The sequence below is a fragment of the Protopterus annectens genome, chromosome 4.part1 (assembly GCF_019279795.1).
Source record: "Protopterus annectens isolate FY-2018-M chromosome 4.part1, PAN1.0, whole genome shotgun sequence".
Classification (NCBI taxonomy): domain Eukaryota; kingdom Metazoa; phylum Chordata; order Ceratodontiformes; family Protopteridae; genus Protopterus; species Protopterus annectens.
Genome location: NC_056734.1, coordinates 26,762,931 through 26,779,912, shown reverse-complemented (window position 1 = coordinate 26,779,912; position 16,982 = coordinate 26,762,931).

Genomic DNA, 16,982 nt, shown 5'->3' with positions numbered 1-16,982 from the left:
AATCTGCAAAAATGTACTCTGCCAGTAACGGAGTACATTTCTGCAAATTACAAAATGGAGCCATGACAGCTCCAAATAAAGGGTGGATATCATGTAGAAAGCATGCCAATGGCCAACTATAAGGCCATTGGCATGGAAAACATTTGCAAAAATAAAAAAAAAAAATCAACTTTTATTTTTTTTAGCCAATCTTGGCTGTTTAAGTATAGGGCAGCGGCGTGCAAACAGAATCAGGCGGAAAATAAGAAAAAAAACATAAAATAAGCATTCCAACCAAAATCACTATTTTGCCATTATACTCAATGGCAGGCAGAAGACAACATGGCCAGTGAATAGTGGTTGCTAAGGGGGGAGGCTCGGTGTTGGACATGTAGCTATGCATCAGCAGGCAATCCTATGCAAATGAGGGGAATGATGCTGAATCCCAGATTTTCCCAGTCAGCACCCAACAGTGTATCAGCAGGAATAGCTTGGTGCAAGCCTAGGAGTTAGCTGACATCATAGGGGGATGTGTCAGGCATACTGTAAGTGGATTAGAGCCCTGTGGCACGGGTTTGCTCTTAGCTTAGCAGAGCTAAACAAGGGAGTGTGTCTGAGGCTGCCTAGCACTCTTTACATTGACTAAGCGGGTGTGCACACTGGGTTTAAAGGAAAAGAAAAAGTAAACCAGGAAATAGCAGCTCTGTGCACATTTGAGCACTGTGTTTGTGCAGTGCGCCCCCGGGCTTAAACAGGAAGGCAATAGGAAGGGAAAACAGCAGTAGGAAGGTAATCAAGGAGAACTAGCATAGCTGGCAGGTGAAATGTATCAGAATCAGACAATTACACAGGCAGCAGACCAGCCCAACCCAAAACACTAGTATAAACTATGCAAGCACCTTTCCCTCTGTTTTTTCCCATACTCTACACCACCAATGCATACAAGCGGGGAAATTTTAACAAACATAAAACAAAATGATAGGGGCTGCAAAAGCTATCATACAACAACATGTGGAAGAGGCTGAGGGTGGTGAGGATGTGAATGCTGTCAACCAACTCACAGTGAGGAGACGGAGAAGAGTGTACAGATCCAGGGTAACCTACCAGGAGCTACATGAGCTGGAGATAGAGGAGTGCTATAGGGTGGACGGGGACCTCCTACAGCAAATTGTTGAGCTGTGCCGGCCACGCCTGACACACAGAACTAACAGAGGGGAACCTATCCCAGTGGATACCAAGGTATGTGTAGGCCTAAGAATACTAGCTACAGGTACCTTCCAAAGGCCAACTGGGGATATGATGGGGATCTCACAGGCATCAGCATCCAGGGTACTCCACCAGTTCCTAGATGCCATGTCAGCACATGTCAGTGAGCACGTATATTTCCCCAACACCCGTGAGGCGTTGGCCAGCAATATGCATCTGTTCCACCAAAGAGCAGAATACCCTGAGGTAGTAGGTGCTATAGACTGCACACACATATGCATCAAAGAACCACCTGGTGAGCAGGTTTGGGTTTACATCAACCTCAAGGGCTTCACCTCCATCAACTGCCAGGTTGTGTACGATGCCCAATGCATAACAATAAATGTGTGTGCTGGCTGCCCTGGAAGCTATCACGATTCCCCCATCTGGCATCTGACGCAGCTGTATCAGACATTTACCAATGGGGACATCCTTAACGGTTACCTAGTGGAGGATGCTGGTTATGCACTGGAGCCATGGCTGATGATACCCATCAGAAATGCACACACACACCTGAACAAGAACTCCATAATGAGGCACACACACAGACCAGAATTATAATAGAGCGTGTGTTTGGGATGCTCAAGTCATGGTTCCAGTGTCTGGACACATCCGGTGGAGCCTTGCAGTACTCACCAGCTACATGTAGCCAAATTGTCATCGTATGTGCCATGCTACACAATCTGATCCTGCAGAAACAGCTGCAGCAGGAACAGCACAGGGCAGAGCCATAGAGCCCCCCACCATTGCCAAAGCCTGCACAGGCACAGAGTGACTCAGAGGAGGAATAACCTGACCCTGCCCAAGTAGACAGAAGGAGGCATGCCCAGTATGCCCTGACCTTGGTAAAGAGGCAATGCATAGCACATACACTAACACAGGAGGGACCAAGGGAATGACGCCTCTCTCTGACTCACACATACAATAAAAGGGATGTCAAACATGACACTACCTGTGCTCAACCATGGGTAGGGAGTGTACTATGTGCATCTGACATAGGCAGCCCTTCAGCACCACCCTCAGTACAGGCACACCCACAAGGTAAGTCACTCAACCTACCAATTGCCGAATGTAGTAGTATGTGTTGTTACCTGTATCTATGGCATGGATATAAGCATGCAAGGAAAGCGGGTGGCTGAATGTGATGCTAGCAGATAGCAGACACCTATAGTAGCAGCATGAGATCTGTAACAAATACGGGTGTCACCATAGTAGCCAGTACTATACATGGTAACAAAACCCACTGCAGGAAATATGCTGGGCCACATGTCCATATGACACACACATGGCAGTCAGGGAGGTTCACATACCCAAAAAAAGTCAAAGCCAGCAGGACAGGTGTAGACAAACACAAACAAAGGCTATGCTAATGCCACTGAATGATGCTTATGGGTACCGCCCCAGGCCTAGACAGACAGACTACATCAGGTCAGGTAGTGGGATGTTAGTTCTACAGGGTAGGAAGTCAGAAACTAATATGTAGGTCAGTGAAACATAGGACCTGTAGTACACTGCCATGCCTCTAGTCAGCATGATAGGTTAGAAAACATAATGAAATGGAGTACCTTGCATACTAGTACAGTCATAGCAAATGTGTACTAGTGTGAGGTGTGCCCCCCAATTCTGTGTAGCAATGTAGAAACAGTCAGGTGTGCCCTCCCCATATCCTATGTAGACAGTAGTAATAGTCAGCTGTGCCCCTCCAATCCTATGTAGACATATAGTAACAGTCAGGATTGCCCCCCCCATCCCATCTAGACAGGTAGTAACAGTCAGGTGTGCCCCCCAACACTACTTAGATATATAGTAACAGTCAGGTGTGCCCCCCAAATCCTATGTATTTATTTATTTATTTATTTTACATTTGTTAACCGGGCTAGTCTAGCTGGATACATGTCCATTTTCAGTAGAGGCCCGGGGAGAAAAGCTCCAGGAAAAGACATAAAATAGACATATCAAAGTCATAATACATCCAATTAAAAATACAAAAGGTGATAACGGGACAAATTAGAAGATACAAATGTTAAAAAAAAAAAAAGATATATATATATATATATATATATATATATATATATATATATATATATATATATATATATATATTTTTTTTTTTTTTCTCTCTCTCACTGTCTCTCAAATGCAATAGACAGTGAGGATATGCAGTATATACATACATTTGATTAGCAATGTTATGGTATTTTGTATCAGTAGGGTAGTATTAGAAGTTTCAGAGAAGTTATTAGTTTAGAAGGAAGGAAGTTAGTCAGCGTTAGTACAGGTGCATTGCCAGTGTGTCTTAGGAAATAGCTTTAGTTTCTTTTTAAAGAGTGAAAGAGAAGTTTGAGTTGTAAGTTCAGTAGGTAATAAATTCCATAGCTTGCCTACAGAGTTAGAGTATAGGGAGTCACTTGATGAGTTATTGTATCTAGAAGTGTTGATCAGGAGTTTGTTTGAGGAGCGTAAGTTCTTGAGGTTTTTGTAAGGTGTAATGATGGTAGAGAGTATTGGAGTGTTGTGGGGTTGGTGCAGGGACTTATGGACAATGGTAAGCTGGAGAAATTGAATATGGTTAAGAAATTCTAGCTAGTCCAGTTGTTTTAGGTTTAAACAGTGATGAGTTCTGAAGGGAGAGCTTGTTGCAAATCTAGCAATGTTATTATAGGATGTTGCCAGTTTGTTGAGGTTATTTTTTGAAAGGTTAGTATATATAGGGGAAGCATAAAGTAGAGTTGAGATTAAGTGGGTTCTGGCTATAGTGGTCCTAGCTACTGGTGTAAGAAAGGGCTTGATTCTATAAAGGGATCCTAGTTTTTTGTTAACTGATTTTATTGTGCTGTTTATATGACTATCAAAGTTTAGGTTGTTGTCAATTGTTATTCCTAGGAGTTTAGTAGATGTGTCGGGGGTAATAACAGTTCCATCAGTAGATGTGAGTGTAAGGTGAATAGAGGTGGAGTTTCGGGTTGGTGTGAAGAGTAGCAATTTAGTTTTTTTTGGGTTAAGCAGGAGGCATTGGTTTGAGAACCATTGTTCTACAGTGTTGAAAGCTTGTTGGGTAAGAGATTTAAGTTCAGTTTGAGAGGTGGCTGTACAGATAATAGTAGAGTCATCTGCATATTGAATGCAGATGGTATGTGGGATTGCTGACTGAAGGTCATTAATATAGATGGAAAATAGAAGTGGGACTAAAATGGAGCCCTGTGGAACACCGAGGCTAATAGGAAGGTTACTAGAGAGTTTGTTTTGCCAGAGTACAGCCTGTTGACGGTTTTTCAAGGTAAGATTTGAACCAATTTATAGCTAGGGAATTAAGTGAAAGTGATTTCAGAATGTGTATTAGGAGTTGGTGATTAACCATATCAAAGGCTTTAGATAAATCAATAAAGACAGCAGAGGAAAAAATATTATTGTTACGGTTTTTGTTGATGCTGTCTGTGAAGGATAGTAGGGCAGTGGTAGTGCTGTAAAAAGGTCTAAAACCGTGTTGGCAGTTGGCAAGGAGGTTGTTATGGAGAAGGTGGTTTAGAAGTTGCTTATGGATGCATTTTTCCATAATTTTGCAAGAGGGATAACAGAGCTATAGGACGAAAGTTAGAGTAGTCATTGGAGTGACCTCCTTTGTGTAGTGGGATAATATGGGAAATTTTCCAGATGGATGGGATAGTCCCCTCATATATGGTTCTGTTGCTGAGTATGGAAATGGGGTAAGCAATGGCTTTAGCTCCTTTTTGTAGAAATTCTGCAGGGAGTTGGTCTGCTGATGGGGTGGTAGGTTTAAGTTTTTGGAGAAGGGAGCAAATGAAGGAAGTAGGTACTGGTTGTATATGAAATGGTGGGGATGGGATAGTTGTAGAAGTAGGCAAATTTGATGTATCAGGAGATAAATGGCTAGCAGGTTTTTGGGTAGCATTTGTGAAGAAAGAATTGAAGGTATTAGCAGTTTGGGAGGGATTGTTAGGGTTGGAGCCAAGTGGGTTGGGAGTGATTAACTGACCTGGGTATAGGAGTTTGTTAATGCTAGTCCAAAACTTTTGTGGTTCCTTATGGTGGTAGTGCTGTAGGTAGAAGTTCTTTTTGTCTAACAGGATGGCTTGTTTTGTGTTGTTTCTATGTTGTTTAAAGATTTGGTGATCTGAAGGATTTTTAGTGGAATGCCATTTTGCCCAGAATTGGTTTCTAATTAGGATATTTTGCCTAGTTATGTTTGTGAGCCAGGGGACTGGTTTAGATTTGTTTCTAACAGGGCGTAAGGGGGCATGATGTTCCAGGATGGTTAGGAACTTAGAATTAAAGTACTCTACTGCTTCATTGATTGGGAGAGATTTTAATGGTGACCAATTACATTGTTTGAGTTCAGCCTGGAAAAGTTCTGGGTTAAATTGCTTTTTGGTGCATAGTGTTCTGTATGAGAATGGGAAAGTTTGGTTGGTTTTATGTCTGATAATATAGGTTAGTGAATGGTCACTTAGGTCATCTGGGAGGGTACCTGTTTTGTATGTTTGCTGGGGGCTATTAGTAAGTATCCAGTCCAAGGTACTTTCTTTGTTGTTGGGTTTGTTCATTCTGGTAGGGGAGTTGATAGTTTCTGAGAAGCCATAAAGGTTGATATGGGTGGTAGGGTGTGTAGTATTACAGATATTCCAGTCTATATTAAAGTCTCCAAGGACTATGGTTTCTTGTGGCAGATTTATGGAAAGCCAGTTAAGGATATTCTCGAGTGTACTGATATTGTTTCCTGGAGGAAGGTATATACAGATAATATTTATAGCCTTATGTGTGTTGATTTGAAATTTAGTGATTAGTATTTCAGTACTGTTGTCAGAAGGTGGGTTATGATTTACAGTGCTAACTTGTAGCTCTGCTTTATAGATGATTGCTATTCCTCCTCCTTTTTTGGCAGTGCGGTCTAATCTAATGATATTATAGCCTGGTGGGGTCACTTCATTGTCCTTAATAGTGGGTTTAAGCCAGGTTTCAGATAGGCATAGGATGTCAAATAGGTGGACATCTAAAAGGGCATGAAGTTGAGTAATTTTGTTACAAATGCTTCATATATTAAGGTGAGCTATAGAGAGTGAGTTAGAAGGTGTGATAGATTTTAGAGTACTAGATTTATTTGGGTTGCTGTTTGTAGAGTTAATGTTATGGTTTGGGCCAGGGTTTGGGTGAATGTCCCCATCTAGTAGGGAGAGGAGGAGTGCTATGTGTTTAGGGTTGAGAGGGTTATAGTAATAGTCTGTAAATTTTTTAGCATCATGGACAGTATACGTAATGTGAGTTAGTCTATGATATTTGGCTAGTAGGTAGGAGGGTTTGGATATGTATTTAAGGAGGTTGTGATGGATAGTTAGGGGTGGTGTGGATGTGTGTTTGGCGGGGAGGAGAAAAGTAGAGTAAAGGGATTGTTCATAGGAGGTTAAGAAATAGGTAGTGGTTAGGAGAGGTATGAGAGAGAGTAGGAAAAATACTCGCAGTTTGGTGTAGGATAATTGAAGTAGGCATTATAACGGTTTGAGAAGTAGGAGAAAAGTAGTTGATAGTCTTTTAAGCAGGTTAGAAGAACTGTAAATAGGCAGTGTGTTGTAACAAGGAGGGAGAAGTGGAGAGGTAACAGAGGATATGTTGAGATAGTGAGGGTTGGGGTGTTAATGATGTGAGTAGCTTGATTGGATAGAATGTGATGTGGGTGTGGTTAGAGAGGAATAAATGTTGGAGCACTGGGGGTGGGTGGAAATTGGGGGCAGGGTAGGGGAGTGGAGTGAGCCAGGGCTTAACGGAGCGAAGAGACAAGAGTAGATTGTCAAGGATGACAATCAGTGAGGTATGAAATACAGTGGATAAGACTGAAGGTAAGAAAAATGTAGAGGAGTGTTGAGGGGCTGTCAGGATTAAAGGTAGATAGTATAAGGAGTAGAGTGAGACAAGAGATAGTTTAGGTTGGAGGAGAGATGGTAAAACAGTAGGTTAGAAGAAAAACTGGGAAGAGAATTGGAGATATATGGATACGAATGTGAGAAGAAAACTAAGAAAACTAATATTCAGAAGCTGATATTAGGCTCCACCTAGTGGCCAGTTATTTTAATGCAGTAGTAGGTCTCCTAAAGGAGATATCAGACAAGGGGTAAGGGGGAGATAAAACGAGTATAAATGGGGTGTGTGTGAGCTGGAGGTATGATTTATGTAAAACGTTAAATATGGGGGGGGTTAGCTGCTGGTTACCTGACTGTAAGGCTTGTCTACCTAGCAGTATTTTAACAATATAAATATTACTTCATTTTACTAGAAGCTATAATAGCACATACATTCGCTGTCTCTAAGCAGGGTAATGTTTCCAAGTGAGCTGGTAGGTTAAATGTTAATAAAGATTATTTTCCTTAGGCGTCCAGCTGGGTGGGTTCAGGTGAACTGGTACAGATAGGTGCAGGAACAGAAGGCTGGTTCATTAAAAAGGAGAGAAAGAGAGGTAGTGAGGCAAACAGTATGTGAGCTAGCAAGCAAGCAACAAGTTACTAAAGACACAGTAGTATGGTTAAGCACAGCAGGAGTTCACAATACTCTATCTTGTCAAAAACATATAGTTACAGCATATATCAGGTACTACTAGCAGTTCTAAAACCCTAACATTATTCAGTAGACCGGTTAGGAATACAGATATAATGCATTTTCTATTATAAAATAACTACACTTGAGTATAACATCTTATAAGGTCAGTGAACAACATTTTTAAAGTAAGCTACCCCAAAAATAGACAGGCAGAGGTAGTCCATTCATACTGCAAAAGTCTAGAGTTAAGATGATATTAGGGTGCAGGATTGTACAAAACAGCTGGGCCAGTAACCATAGAGTAGTTGCATAAATAAGTCTTGTACTGAGATTAGTGTTAGTTTAACATAAGGGTTTAGTCAAACTATTGCTACAGTAAAGCTGCAATATAGTTACTGAGCTTTTTGTAGAAACATTAGCATTTGCACAAGGGATAGTGAAGTACTTAAGCTCTATTGAGAGCAACAGCAAAGGAATCTTCTCTTAAAGGATCCCCACGCACATCGCTATGTTGGCGTGCGCAATTGTGATGAATTTTGCTTTAGAACAGTTGTAGAAACTAGCACTGTTCATTGGTTAGGGCTCTACCAGAGTGTTTTCTGTTCAGCGCCACAAGAGCCATTAGTTACATGCCCCTGTACACCAGGCTTTGTATGTTTCGGCTCTTGTGGTGTAGAGAGTAGTAAAAAGGAGTTTGGACATAGAACCGCATAAAGTTATTCAACACTCTGCTATGTATTCATCATTGAAGGTTTAACAATGTTAGGAATAAAGTAGATGTGGTAGCTAAATAGAGTTCCAATAATGCAGTCTGTTCTAATATTCACAGCAAAAGAGCCAGTTGTAACAGTATCGCATGCATGATGCTAACTAAATGTAAGCTGTGCTGTGTTTCAGGGGTTAAAGCAACTCAATGCGTACGAGGTATTATAAGTAGCAGCAATACGCTAGATAAGTTTGATCTAATTTTCACAGCATAAGAGCCGGTTGAAACAGTATTGCGTGCATGACTCTACTTAAATGTAAGCTGTGCTTTGTTTTAGGGGTTAAAGCAACTCAATGCGTACGAGGTATTATAATTAGCAGCAATACGCTAGATATGTTTGATCGAGCGCTGTTTCGATGGTTGTGTGGGCTTTACTTTGTGTAAGAACATTAACGCATTGAAAACACAGCTAAAAGCTACACGTTCATTTCATATAAGTATTAACAGCTGGAGTTTGCTGACATGAGATTCACAAGCACAACGCTACAAGTTATAAGCTTGTACGGTGCTGTAATGCAGTGTTGCAGAGGTTAAAGCACTTCAGCATATAACCTTCAGGTTGAATGTCAGCTCAGTACTTTTTTTTTTCTTTTTTCACTTGGTTTCAGTACCATTAAATCCTTCCAAAAAACGTTCGATATTTAGTATAAGCCTTAATACATAGATTAAAAGAAACTCTGCATGTTATATGCGACAGTGATTGATATCTGGTCACTACCACGACAGACTAACTAATTGTTGGAGAACCACGTGCACAATGCTATAAAAGTTAGTCGTGTGCGATGTAAGTGTAGACCACAAGCATGTTTCTACATAGTTAACATTAAATAAGGATAAGGCAAGTAATCAGAACATAATAACAGCTTCTACAAAAGCATAAAAAACATGAAAACCACTTACTGTAGGACAAGCTCCAGGAACAGGACGCGCAGCAGCCAGGTAGAGGTGGGAGAAGAAAGATGGCGACCCCTAGTACGGGGTATATTTATAAGGTGACCTATGTAGTACCGTTCTGTTGTGCCCCCCCCCCAATCCAATGTACAGACGTTGTAACAGTCAGGTGTGCCCCCCCCCCAAGCCTATGTAGAAATGTAGTAACATGTATGTGTAGGTATAATACCAGTGGAGTACAGATGCCCAGAGGTGGCCAAGGTAGCAGGATAGATTGTAGCATTTGCAGAATATGCAGGTATGTGTGTATTAGGTTGGTGTGTGCTTCATATTGTGTGAAAGTGGTCAGTATGTATGCATGTTGAGGTAGGACCTGGTGGCCATTGCCCAGTACTGCTGATGACAGGGCCATATCTGCACATCTGCAGTGCCAAAGACAATTCCCACCAGTATAACACATACCAGGAGTAAGCCATTGTAAATGTATGATGGTAATATGTGTTACCATCTGAAAGACTGACATGACATGGCTGTTGGGCTAGATATACAAGCAGTACACAGGGGAAAGTACCACAGACATACAGTATATAATGTGTAACTGTGAAATGGACACACCCTTGGAACTGTACATACAGGTATGCATCACATTATCTGGGCCTGTAGTAGGGGATACCGGTGTTGTCTGCCCGAACACTTGCAGATCACAAAGGTGGTAGGACTGATGTATTGGGAAACAGCTGATGTACCTGCACATGCCAGCATAACTGGAATGCCTCATGCATATCTGTGCATCAGTTGCAAGTAGTGTCCATAGCACACATGCACCCAGTGCACCCATACACCACCCACAGGTACCTCTCTGGTCGTATCCCTGTTGTGGGAAATGGGTGTAATATGACTCCACCTGTATATGGCAATAGCGAAAGAATGCAGCATGCAGTGCAGGTGTCCCTAGCTGTAAGTAGCACCCTGCCAGCATCCACACAACCTGATCAAGATTGATAGAAAGTATTGGCATGAACACCTAGCACTCCTACCCTGTCAATCCAGGGGAATATACTGTATGGCATTCTGAGACTGTAGGACAGACAGAATGCAACAGATTGCCACAGCTGGCTCGCATCAACACCAAATGGCCTACAGGTTCTGCCAAAGGCCAGTGTCTCACACATATTGCCAATGCATGTTATGTCATGGACACCCAAATAACAACATAACACACCCCACATAAGCCATATACAAGGCCATGTGGACAAATCACAGTAACATGTCCACCATGCCCCACTGCATGAACTGTGGACCAACACCAAAACACAGCTGTGATGAGGTGATAACCTTAGGGAAAGTATCAGAGAATGTATGCATAATGTATGGAAGAGGATAGGATAATAGAGGGGGGGTGGGTGGTTGGGCAGCATGGAATGTGCAAGGTCGACACACAGTTGTGTGCACACACTCTCCCTGGCTGCAAACACATTAATGGGTGGCTACATACCTGCCCATATACCACAATAGGGGTAATGTCATGACTCAAGTCCCCTGCCTCTGGGTAACCTGTGTGAATCTGTACAGCTCTGAGGCATTGCTACAGCAAGATAAGGCCATACTGTCATGTTGATGGATGTACAAGTATTGGATTCTCTGCCAGCAATGTACCAAGGTGCTGAATTGGATGCACAGAGCCAGCAACAATTGTCTGCAGCTCCCCCTCGAGAATGGCATAACTTACCATGATGATGTAAGCATCTGCCCACAATACCGGACACATCTGCAGTCACCCTTGTCCCCCAGGGCATCACTGTGAGCAAGAATGTCCACCTGACAGTACATGAGGACATAAAACATCACATTGTATAACAGTACGCATGTCTGAATATCTCTGCTAACAGCAGTACCATGTAGCAGAAGCAGCACAGACACAATCACCTACAGTACACACTATCCCCTGCACAGTTTGTCCCCATATTGCCAAATGATCTACAGATACCCTGCAGAAACAGATTGCTACCTGTAGGTGTACAACACAAAGGTTGGCACTGAAGTACAAACTACCTAGAATGGATCCACGCATTTAGTACAGAAGGGCATACTCGGCATGCTCATACACTTAGAGAAATGAAGGCAATGTCAGACAACTTTAGAGAAATTAAGGCAATGTCAGACTACAACATACTGAAAGGTCATACTGGGCATACTCACACACAAACAAATGAAACCCATGTCTGCAAACAACAGTGGACCATCAATATCTGACAGTTGCAGATGTTAGTGCATACACTCCTCAGTATGCAACAGTCATGCTTTGTACACACAGTGGATAGGAATACAGACATACATCCAAGGACAACACACTATAATAAGCCAAATGTCGACATACATAGATGTGTGGAATAGAGTGACTGTGACAAAGAGCCATCCATCGTGAGGCGTGTCCCACCTAGAACACAGCCAAATAACTACAACCACATGATGTGTAAATGTCACTCACTGTAGACATTAGCCACCAGTATCCATCAGCATTACAGATTATGTGGTGCAAGTGCTAGCTGTGCAACATGACTGTACAAGGCAGTAGTCATCTAGCAGCTGTATACATGTACCTGAAGAATATAACCCTGTGTGTGCCCACATGTGGTGTGTCAACCTCTAGATGAATGGGTTATGACCCATGCACCCACACTGCCCTCCCTATAGCCCTACTATGACAAGCCTGTTCAGGTCATCCACTTTGAAATACACCTTTGGGAATGGAGTAGCTCAGTAATCTCTCTGGTGCATCTTAAAACTGCGTAATGCTATAGTATGATATGCTAGTTAAGTAGGAGTTCTAATCCCAGACATAGCAAGTGTGTGTGTGTGTGTGTGTGTGTGTTTCTCTGTTTGTGTAGGGCGCAATGGTTTTTAGGCTTGTCATGCTCACTACAATTCAAATGCCCTACTATGGCAAGGCTGTTAATGTCATTCACTGTGAAATGCACCTTTGGGAAACTTGTAGCACAGAAGTCTCAGTGGCATATCCTATAACTGCATACTGCTGTAGTGTGATAAACTAGTTAAATAGGAGTTCCAATCCCAGACATGGCAACTGTGTGTGTGTGTCACTGTCTGTGTAGGGAGCAAAGCTTTTCAGGCTAGTCACTCTCACTACAATTCAAGTACCCTACTTTGGCAAGGCTAGTGATGTCATTCACTGTGAAATACACCTTTGGGAAACATGTAGCCCAGTAATACCTGTGGTGTGTCCTATAGCTGTGTACTGCTGCAGTGTAATAAATTAGTTAGGTAGGAGTTCTATTCCAAGACATGGCAATTGTGTCTGTGTGTGTGTGTGTGTGTGTGTGTGTGTGTGTGTGTGTGTGTGTCTCTGTAGGGAGCAATGCTTTTGAGGCTAGTCACGTTCACTACAATTCAAGTGCCTTACTCTGGCAAGGCTGCTGATGTCATTCACTGCGAAATACACTTTTGGAAAAGGTGTAACCCAGAAATCTCTGTGGGGAGTCCTATAACTGCATACTGCTGTCGTGTGATAAACTAATCAGGTAGGAGTTCTAATCCCAGACATGGCAAGTGTGTGTGTGTGTGTGTGTGTGTGTGTGTGTGTGTGTGTGTGTGTGTGTGTGTGTGTGTGTGTGTGTGTGTGTGTGTGTGTGTCTGTGTAGGGAGAAATGCTTTTTAGGATAGACACACTCACTACAATTCAAATGCCCTACTTTGGAATGGCTGCTTGTGTCATTCACTGTGGAATACACCTTTTGGAAAGGTGTAGCCCAGTAATCTCCGTGGAGTATGCTATAACAGCATAATGATGTAGTCTGATATAGAGCTCTGGAAGGGGTTCTAGTCCCACACATGGCAAGAGTGAATGTTTGTGTGTGTGCTTCTTTGTCTGTGTAGGGAGCAATGCTTTTTAGGCTAGTCACACTCACTACAAATCAAATGCACTACTTTGGCAAGGCTGCTGATGTCATTCACTGTGAAATACACTTTTCTGAAAAGTGTAGCCCACTAATCTCTGTGGTGCATCCTATAACAAAGTAATGCTGCAGTGTAATATAGAACTCTGGTAGGGGTTCTATTCCCACACATGGTAAGTGTGGATGTTTGTGTGTGTGTTTCTATGTCTGTGTAGGGAGCAATGCTTTTTAGGCTAGTCACACTCACTACAATTCAAATTCCCTACTTTGGCAAGCCTGCTGATGTCATTCCATGTGAAAGACACCTTTGGGGAAAACATACTCCAGTAATCTCTGTGGTGCATCCTATAACTGCATAGTATAGGAGTTCTAATCCCAGACATGGTAGGTGTGTCTGTGTTTGTCATTCGTATACAGTGTGGAGGTGGCTGTGAGTGTGTAACAACTGGAGTCACTATGAATCGGGTTTTGCAAATTTCTTATACGGTGGCCCTAGTATATGTCACTATGTCCACCTTACAGGGATACCAGATGTGATACAGCCAAGAGGCTAGGGTGCAAATCCATACCCCTACATGTGATATCAATGCCTGGTGAACAAAGTTAGCAATCTTTGTATTACCCAGAGAACACTCTCAACCCATGTCTCATACACAAACACACTTGCCTAGGCAACAACTGCTATGTTGGTAGTACCCTGCATATTGCCCACAGATAGTAACTATGGTGTGATTGCAGTGGACTACAGAGGACATAGTACCCTGTCCATCAGTCCAATAAGCATGTACATGCAGACAGTGCACCTTCACTATGTTCCACACTGGACATCTGCAACACCTGTGGTGTCATCAAATGTGACCCACAAAGGGCATACCATTCCTCAAACACATGCCCTGTATGGACAGATGCCACTGACACCAGGGAATACCGTTAGCATGTTATCAATGTAGGTGGAGGGTCAACCTGCTGTCCATTACCGGTTCCCACCACATGAGGCCAGGACTCGCACATCTGATGATAACAATCTGTGTACACAATATGGGCCAGACATCCCAGATACAGTTCCACATGTCACTGTACATGCATGTGGGACATGAGCATATCCCAGACACTTTCCATGTCATGGATTAAAGAACACATATATGGCAAGCAATGCACAGCAATGGCCACACAAAATAGTTACCCAGGTGAGTGGATGTTGAATACAATACCCACCTGTGTGGGCCAATCCAGACACTACACCCCTGAGCCACACTGCAGACCATTGTCATGTGGCCTGATGCCAAGGTATACCCATCACCTAGCCTTGTATAGCCGTATGGCACAGTCGACCACTACACACCCGTGAAGCAATGCACCCATGCATGTCAGTACTGGCACCCTGTGTCTGTGTGTGTGGTGTATGATGCTTATGACCACATTCACACTCAGTACAACCTCCATTGGCATACTGAAGCATGCTGTCTGATGTCAGACACCTCCATATACCCTTTGCCCATATACCCTCCAGATAACCCTTGTGGTGCATGTGATACCTGCACAGTACTGTATTGTGGCAAATTAACTAGTGAGGAATTGTATTCCTGACCCTGCCAAGTGTGTCAATGAGGGTGGGTCCCTGAGAGAGTGTGGCTGTGTTGATGCTAACACCTGTTCATGTGGACAGGCACGTGTACTACACCTGCCGTATAGCTACCATATCACTGTTGCAGATGTCACTCACCATCACATATACATTTGGAGAGCTCCTCAACATGTAACCTATGTGGTGCATCCAATAACTGCATAGTCATGTGATAGCGATACATAGTCAGTCAGGCATAGTCAGTCAGGGGGTTGATACCCTGTACTGGTAGGTGTGTGACACAAACATGCTTAAGTTTTACTCTCCCAAACCTGCCTGACTTATCTTTGCCTTTGTCTGCTCTCTCACTGCCTCTCTGGTGGATGTGAAGACTTACTCCTGCTTTGCTTAGGCAGCAGCATGTGTTTTGTAAGTGCTGCTCATGATCAGCTGATGGCCTCTGCATGAATTGCAGCCCTCCGCTAGCTGATTGCCTGTGAAGCAGCTGTGGTAACATTCCCATAGCCAATTGCATGGAAACACACTCCAGTATCAAGGAACATAGGCCTATATTAGAACACCGAACATTCAAAATGTCGAGTGTTCTAATATGGAACCCTATGAATCGAAAATTTAAAGCATTGAACATTCAGAACAGCAAATTTTTTCCTAGGGAAAAAATTTGCTGTTCCAAAACACATACACACAACACAAGCACACCAAACAAACAGCAATCCACACACACATATACCTAAACTCTTATACCTAACCCTACACTAAACTATACATACACCACTAACTATCCACTTACCTTAACCCAAACCTAACCCTAAGGACCGTCACTATCGCACAGTCACCTGACCCGCGTCCTAACCCTAACTCACCTAACCCGCCCTAACCCTCACGTCCACACAATCACACACTTACCTGAACCCGAACCGTAACTTTCCACCACAGCGCTGAAAATACCGAAGCAACAGAAATGGAAACCAAATTCTTTCCCTAGGAAAAAATTTGTTTTTCTGTTTCTTCGATATTTTCAGCATTCGCTGAAAATGGGTCGATATTAGAACACTCGAAATTTTGAACGTTCGGTGTTCTAATATAGACCCTAGGAACATCATGTTGGTGTGGGGCCTTTTCATTCACTGTGAGCAGGACCTAGATCTGTTGTTTGGCAAACAGCATCACAGATGGATTGAGGATTTACCTCCAGCAACATACACTGTGGAAACAGGCCAACATGCAAGAAGGGGATGTGCCAGACATGACTACAGAATGTAAGTGTTGCTATTCTGCAGTTGGAGTAATGTTGGTTTAACAGGGTGTGTGTGGATATGGCTGTTCTGCATGTTGTAATACCTGTCATGACAGTGCTATGTTCCTGAGGAAACACCCATCTGTAGGTTCATCTGTAGACTGGGCAGTGTGTGGTGCCTTTTGTTTCTTGTGTTACCTACACAGCACCTATCTGTGAACTGCAAAAGCATAGTGTGAGGATTGCAGACAGTACATGGTGACAGACATGAAAGTTATTGACCTCACATCTGTCATAGGACGTATGTTGCAACAAACCCTGTTCCAACAGTAAATGTATGAGGTTATCACAACAAACAAGTCAATATTGGCCCTGTGTTTATTCATCCAGCCACAACTCTGTCAACCCGTGTACATATGTCATGCAGTAAGAGGCATATGTCCTGTACAACATCATTTATTGACATCATATCTGATAATAAGCCATTGGGATATCAGACTGCAACACATGATATGTATAGTAGGGGTTCTCTTTGAGAACATAACCTTGGCATACTGTGGTTGTGTGCAGTACTGAGGTCTGTGTAATTATGGTAATTGTCGACAGTGTGTGTATTGTGAATATGTTCCTTGGCCTGTGTACAGACTGTGGTAGATGTCATTGTTCTCGGTCCTGTTCTATCTGATGTTACATGCTGCTCCACTGTATGTTACCCTGTCGGCTTACATGTTTGTAGGGCCAAACACACACATGTCCCATACCACAGACAGGCATCGGACCACACTGTGTAGTGGCCCAGTATATGTAGGGTTAGTGTGTGAG